A 7,754-nucleotide genomic window follows, 5' to 3' on the forward strand; every position below is an offset into this window, starting at 1 on the left:
TTTATATCAGTAAGGTCAGTGCAAGCAACAATTTTTCCTCTATCCTCTGGTTTCCCACTGCTCTGATGGAGCAAATAACTCTAGTTATCTCTGTGTAATTGTTCATTCAAACTTATATTTGGGCATCAGAATTGTTCCTTTGAAGTCTGGAAGAAGCAGTCTTGTGACCATCACTGCAACAGTAAGTTGTTCTACCCAGTTGTCATAATCACTTTGTTATACTGTCTTTGTAGCAGTACCTCAATAAATATCAATGGTATGAATGAACAAATGAATGAATGAAAGGTACCCAATATAGCATGGCAAAGATCCTAGAATTGATTTCTGGCTTTTTCAACCATTAACTTTTAGAAAAAACAAGAATTTTTGAAAATGGAAGGAAAAAGTAAATGTTCTTCCTCCTTTACTTTTTCTTTTTCTATTAGAAGAGACCTTCTAGGAAATTTTATTTTTAATAAGTTGCTTTCAAACACTGGCTATTTTGACAATATTCATGACTGATTTAGATGTATGCTTAAAGCATAGAGAAATAATTGATAATAACTGACTTAGTCTTTTAAATTGAAATTTTCTTTCATGGTAAATGTGCCTCTTGGAAAATTAAACTATGAATTAACTTTTCTATGAAGAAAAATATTGAAATGTTTTATATGACTAAACAGCAGGTACTTGATCTTTAAACTAGTTCAAGTGAAATTGTCACCTAGTGATCAGATCATTTTGCTGATAAGAGCAAAATCCAATCCAGTAGATCATTCTATTGATGAGAACACAGTCTTACTCTGTGCTAGGCATTTTACCGAGGGATGAGAAGACAACCTTTCACTGACAAGTAAAGATAAGGTAGGAGACACAAGTGTCAATTAATATGTACATTGAAACATCACCATTTTGGATTCCATGTGCATAGAATGCTGTAAATTACTTCATAAAAGAGATAATCTGAGCAGACGGATAATTTCCTTTGCAACAAGAAATACTGGAGGTGAAGACACTCAGAATGCACTTGTTGTGATCACTCAGAATAGCATTAAAGTTGCCTGGGAGTTGGCTGCCTATCATCGATGCAAATATTTTCTTAGATTATTCCTGCAGTTAACTAGGAAGGCCTGGAGCTGTCAATGGGTATGATAATACCATCACCTTTGATCCCACTAAACCATTTTTTAGGGCAACTTCTTAGTAGAGATTGCCTGCCTCCCATCCAGCATTGTCCCTCATGTCAGGCACTTGCTTCCTAGGGACAGCTAGTGTTGCCTGGTTCATACCAATCAGTGTCCACCATCTTGGCACCTTATTTTAAAGGTTCTATTGTAGACTTCTGATAAGCTACCTCAAAACTTCTAAAAGGAAGGAAAATGTTTTGAATCAAAATAATGATTTCTAAAACCTAAGGCATCTGTTTTGAAATATAATTCACCATGCAGGACCTGATTTAGGAGAAGCAGTTGTAACTAGACTGCTGTGGAGACTGTTCAGGATGGTTTGATCACTCCTGCACTGGAACACCAGGCACAAATAAAGGTAGTTTCACTTGCAAATCCCCCTTGAATGACTCTGCTTCTTTTAGACACACAGATGCTCAATGTTTCCACATTTGGAAAAAACAGTTATAAAACAAAGGAAATGAGTTCTGCTGCTCCCACTTTACATAGGAGGGTGATAATCTCTTTTTTGTCTAATAAATTTCATTTACAGGACTTTTGGTTATATAAAAATAGGCCTTAGAACTTAGTATTGAGTAGAGAATAAATAAATGTGAGATAAATTATGATTCATGATTAAGTAAGAGGAAGTTGGGGATTCTAATATGGCATCTGGAAAGGATGATAGGTTGAAAGAATCTGGAATTGGGTAACAGAGAGGACACAGGTATTGGGACAAAAGATGATAATGGGACCCAGGACACTTTACTGGACAAAGACCAAAAAAGATAAGTGACTGCTGAGAAATCCCCAGTGGTGGTGATAATTAGGAAACTTAGGAAGAAAAATGTCTAAATATTTATTTTAAAGTCATTTTTTATTTGGTTTTGTTTCATTATCTCCCTTAATTATCCCCATATCTTTAGTAAAAATAGATACACTATCCTTGAGTTAATGGTGCTCTGGGAAATACAAGAGGAGAACCTCTATCTTCATTTGAGTACATAGAGAAGGTAGCAGCAGCAGTGAGCAAGACAGTGGGGTAGGAAATTGAGACCTAAATCTGGCCTAAAAATTTGGAGCTAGAGTCAGTAGTCTAAGGAATATTAAAGAGATGCTGAATTTCCCACTGTAATGTGCTCATGGGAGCTGTTTTTTAAATTTCTTATTATTTTCTAAAAGGATCTTTTTTTTCAGAGCAAATTTAGGTTTATAGAAGACTGAGAGGAAGGTACAGAGATCTCTCCTATAACCCCTGTCCGTTCACATGCATAGCCTCCCTCATTATCAGCATCACTCACCAGAATGTTACACTTTGTTTTTTAACCAAGGATAAACCTACATTGATACATCAAAATCACCCAAAGTTTATAGTTGACCTTAGGGTTCACTCTTGGTGTGTACATTCTGTGGGTTTGAACAAAAGTATAATGACAGATATTCACATTATAATATCATACAGAGTATTTTCACTGTCCTAAAAATCCTCTGTGCTCCGCCTATTCACCTCTAACCACGGCCACCACCACCCCTCCTCCCACCCTGTCCAAGCTCTTGTCATTTTATACAGATAATAATAGGAAGGAAGACTCCTGAAGACTGGATGATTTGGGTAAAATTCCTTATGTTAGGGATAAGCCCAAGAGAAGAGAGGAGAAGTGCAAAAGTGAGGCAGTAGAGCCCCCAATTCATAGTATTTTAGTCTTTTACCTCCTAAGTGTTTCATATCGGTTAAATCAAGTTAAAATGAAGTAGCACAGTCTTCAGAAAAGAGAATGTAAGAAAGCAACAGTAAGCAGCAAGCATTCTGAGGACAATGTGATGCTAGTTAAAAACGGGCTGTCTTGCGCTTGATCCCTTTCAAAGGGGTTGTGTAACACTGCAGGCTTTTATTTAGCACCATCTGGCAAAGCCACATCTCTCCCTCAAGGCTCAGGACCTTTCTCAATCTTTTAGTTTTACTACCCCCTTAGGACATATCTGAATGGGATACGCCCTGACAGAAATGATGCTTGATATTTTTCTGAAGATAGAGAAGACTTAGAAATGTAATCACATCACAACGGCTCATTAGCCAGTGGTCCAGAGGGAGGGGATATCCTTATAGGAGTAGAAAGTGTAGAAGACAATCTGGACCAATGTCCTTAATATTCTCAAAAGGAGTTTGAACACTAAGGTGGGATTTGAGAGGACAACTGAAATGTGCATGATCCATTTAAGTAGCTCTACTGACATGTCAGTTAACAAGGCCCAGTCTTCAAAAGAATACCTGACAATACAACCCTCAACCTTTAGAAGATCAAGGTTGTTCTGGAAGGAAAACACAAATGTGAAGCTTTATGTGTGACCTGGAAAATGTAACCTCCTGGGCTTCAATTTCCTTGTCTGTGAAATAAAGAGATTGTAATAAAAGATTTTCTAATACTTCTAGTTCAAAGATTTTATAATTTGATAATGTTAATCAGACAGAATTCATTAACACGGAGTCATTCAAGGCCCTCTGACAAATTCTAGTGATATAGGAGTTTAAGACTGATCTTTGTCTTAAAGTATCATACAAGTAATAATTAGCAAAACAAGGTATAGGAATAAATTAAAAAGTAGAAATCTCATTCCATAAACTCAACTGTACAAAAAATAAAGCAACTTGTTGTTATCTGAAAAGTAACTTAATGTAGTATGACAAATTTGATGTTAGTTACTTTGGGGGATTCCTATCCTTCTCCAGAGTTGTGTTACACACAGTTCTGGGGACTTGTAGAGGCTAAGCTGGGGTAGACCCTGGTATGCAGCTATTGGTCCATGTAAGTAAATGTTAAGAGATTCAGGGTCACAATCTGCATGGTATCCTCAGATCCTGTGATGGTCTGTTGCTTCCTCATCATGTCTGGGACATGGGGAACTTCTTCAAGGCTGCCTATGACCAGCAGTTACACCTACCATACAGACAAAACTCTCTGGGCTTGTGAGGTTTCGGCGGGTGCCTTCAGGGACCTGTGTGCTCTGAAGAATTGCGGATGTTGCCTCTCTGTCTTTGCCTAGGATATATCCTTCGTCTGGGATGAATCATTTCCCCTTCATGTTCTTCAAAGATACTCTGTTTATGTTTGTGAAGTCGCTAAATTCTCCACTGGGTTTTGGCTTTTGAAATTTCCAAAATAAAAAAGGCTTTCAAGCTACCTCTTGGTTTGCCTCCCTTGAAGCAATGAGTCACTGAGGCCTCTGTCTTCTTTAAATGGAGGGAAAAGAAAGGGGATATATATTGAGAAAAAAAAGGTAATATCTCAAATAATTTGATTAATGATTAAAAAATAATAGAAAGCACAGTAGAATGATCTTTTCTTCCTGGATGTGTGTTTTTTTATTAAGTGCATTTTAACCCTGCCTAATTGTAATGTATAGATTTTTGCAAGGCCTCTTGGAGGATCTGAGAAAAGGGGGAAGAATTGTCAGCCTCTCCTAAGAAGGGCCGGGTGTCAATATTCTCTGCTTTACAAATTAACAGAAAATTAAGAGTATCATTTCCAGAAAAGAACTCAATAAGAGTGCCAGATGGGGGTGGGTAGCCTAAGAAATCTACTGTTGTTGTTGTTAGGTGAGGAACATAGGATGTGGGGGAGAAGCTGGCAGAGAATCACATAAGGAAAGAGACTTTGAGAAGTGGTGCTCCCTACCTGAGGCCATGAGGTCACTAGACTCTGAAACATGGGTTCTGAACATGAGCTTTGCGGGTCTGTGAATACCTGGAGAGAGCTTGCAATATTCCTTGTGTAAGTGCTTGGTTTTCCGTAGAATCTGGTGAGTGAATATCTTCAAGTTTGGGGAGGGATGTGTGTGGGGGTTGCCAGAGGCATGGTGACTTGCCAAAGGGTAAAATAGTTTTTCCTCAAGGCACAGAAAGTCAGAACTTGGGTTTTTATGTCGAGGTTACTGTCGAGATGAAAGACAGGGAAGTCTGAAATAAGAGGAAGCACTGAGATGGCCCAGGACCCAGAGAAATGACCAGCACAAAGGCTTCAGCATGAATATTCTTCAAATTAGACTTACGGCATCTGGGACAGAGTTGGTGAGGATAAAATCTAAGGGCCTGTATACCCAGAAATTAAGCCAGCCAAGACAGTCTGTGGTTAGACCAAATTCCTGTGATGGTTAAAAAATATGCACCATAAATAGGACTGTTTCTATGATTTTGTTGCTATGTCATTGTTCTTGTTTTTTCAATTTTGCTTTTCCTTTAGCATTTTAAGAGAGCGCTTTTTGAAAATTCCAGTTTATCTCAACTAAGACATGGGATGAAAAAATGTCTCCCTCTTCTCCCCACCTAAATTTGGAGAACAAAGGAGTCAGTGTGAGGGTAGGAAGAAGTGGTAGAACTAAGCACACATTGGAGGGGTCCTGAGCTAAAGGCAGGGTGTGCTAAATGCTGAACATGTAGTTTTTAATCTGAGCCCTGTAAAATGTCCTAGGAGGAAGAAATCAGTGCGGTTGGGTTGCTGGGAAAGAGATCATGAAATAGTTATTTGAAATAGACTTTTAAATATGGATAAGGACTCAAACAAGTGTATTTGGGTATGAGTATGCCTTATCTATACACAGGCATCATTTTATTGCGATTCACTTTACTGCATTTTGCAGATAATGTTTGTTTTTTTTTAAAACAAATTGAAGGTTTGTGCTGACTCTATGTTGAGCAAGTCTTTTGGTGCCATTTTTTTTCAACAGCATTTTCTCACTTCATGTCTCTGTGCCACATTTTGGTAATTCTCACAATATTTCAAACTTTTAAAATATTATTATATTTGTTATGGTGATCTGTGATCTTTGATGTTACTATTATGACTCATTGAAGGCTCAGTTGATGGTTACCATTTTTTAGCAATAAAAAATGGTAATATGCTTTTAATTAAGTTATGTACATTTTTTATACATAATGTTATTGTACACTTAATAGACTACAGTATAGTTTTAACATAACTGTTATATGTGTTGGGAAACCAAAAAATTTGTGTGACTTGCTTTATTGCAGTGGTATGGAATTGAAACCATAATATCTCCGAGGTATGCCTGATGCCAAAAACTCGGCCTCTGTGCACTCTTGCCGAATCAAATCTTGGAGACAGAGTTTGGGTTGAAGTAGAAAAGAATAGCTTTATTGCTTTGCCAGGGAAAGGGGGAAACAGCAGGCTCGTGCCCCTCAAAATTTCATGTCCCAACCTGGGAGGATTTGGTGAGAATTTTTATAGCAATTGTTCACGGGCAGGTTTACTGATAAGGATTAGGGTGTGTACAGGGCCTGCACTCCTTTAATCTAGTCTCAGGTAGTCTCTTGATGAGCTTCTCTGGTTCCTTTAATCTGGCCTTAGGTGGTCTTCTCTGGAGTGAAGACTGCTAACATCTTCCATTTGTTGGGGGTTTTAGTTCTGTAAAGAGCTCAAAGATCCTGTTATGTATTATCCCTTGAGGTGGAACAAGAACCCTGCCCCAAGGCTGCACTACTGTTTCTTGGCTGCTCCTCCCTTTTCTCTGCATCCCCTCCCTTCCCTGATTAGCAACTGTTTGAAAGGCTTCCGTGCCCAGCAGCCCCACTGGGTCCTGCTTGGTTTCATGACTGTATTAGTTTCTACTAATTCACTAAACATAGCCTGTCTTCCAAAGTCATGTTTTTCACAATGGATTCTCACACTTGGCTGTGTGTGAATGAGGAAGGTGGCAAGTTACTTTCAAAGTTACCACTGTAAAGTAAGTTGATAGTGTATTTAAATAAAGATATATGGAATGTTGTACAGAAACTAATTTTTAGGAGATCTGGAAACCTGGATGAATCATGGTTTTAACATATTCTAATATGAGTTATGAGATGAGAGATAAATATTAGCAGGCAGCAAATTGCTATGCTTTAGCCTTTGGTTAACAGAACTCTGACCTTGTCCTTCATAGCTTTATCTGCAGTGGCAAGGTAAGAAAATCCTTTGATTAGTTCCTTATGCATTTGTGTATTTTGCATGATTTCAACTGGGAAATTGATCATTGAACTGTAGATACAATAACTTTTAGATGATGTGTTTTGGGAGAGAGGCTTTCACTTCAGGAAGACTGCCTTTTAGATCTTGTTATATTACTAACTAGCACTGTGACCTTAGGCAAGATACTTAATCTCTTTTTGTATTTCCTCATTTTGAAAGTTAGATTATGTCAGGCGTCCCTGATCTTTCTCTGAGTTGGATCTACTTATTTTCTATCCCTCTGAAAGCTTATGTTCTGATTAAAAAAATAAAATTCTACATGCTATTTCAGTTCTGAAGAAAGCTAACAAAGAACTGTTGTTATTAACTTGATTTCATAACTTAATGTATCTTGTACTATAAAATTCTAACCCTTCCATCTATGTCAAGGTCTCTGGGGTTAGAAGAGTTTGAGAATAGTGAAGTTGAGACAGGGTAGAAGTGATTATTATTAATAAAATTCCTGAGCAGAATAAGGGGGAGAAAGTCACCACTGACTTCTTGACTAGGCATACTAGAAAATTGTAGGAAATGGGCATTTGTTAAAAAATCTCATGGGCCTTCAACCATTTACATCCCAACTGTGTTTACTTTTCATACCTGAAGT

This window comes from Mesoplodon densirostris, chromosome 5 (genome assembly GCF_025265405.1).
Source record: "Mesoplodon densirostris isolate mMesDen1 chromosome 5, mMesDen1 primary haplotype, whole genome shotgun sequence".
NCBI classification, from domain to species: domain Eukaryota; kingdom Metazoa; phylum Chordata; class Mammalia; order Artiodactyla; family Ziphiidae; genus Mesoplodon; species Mesoplodon densirostris.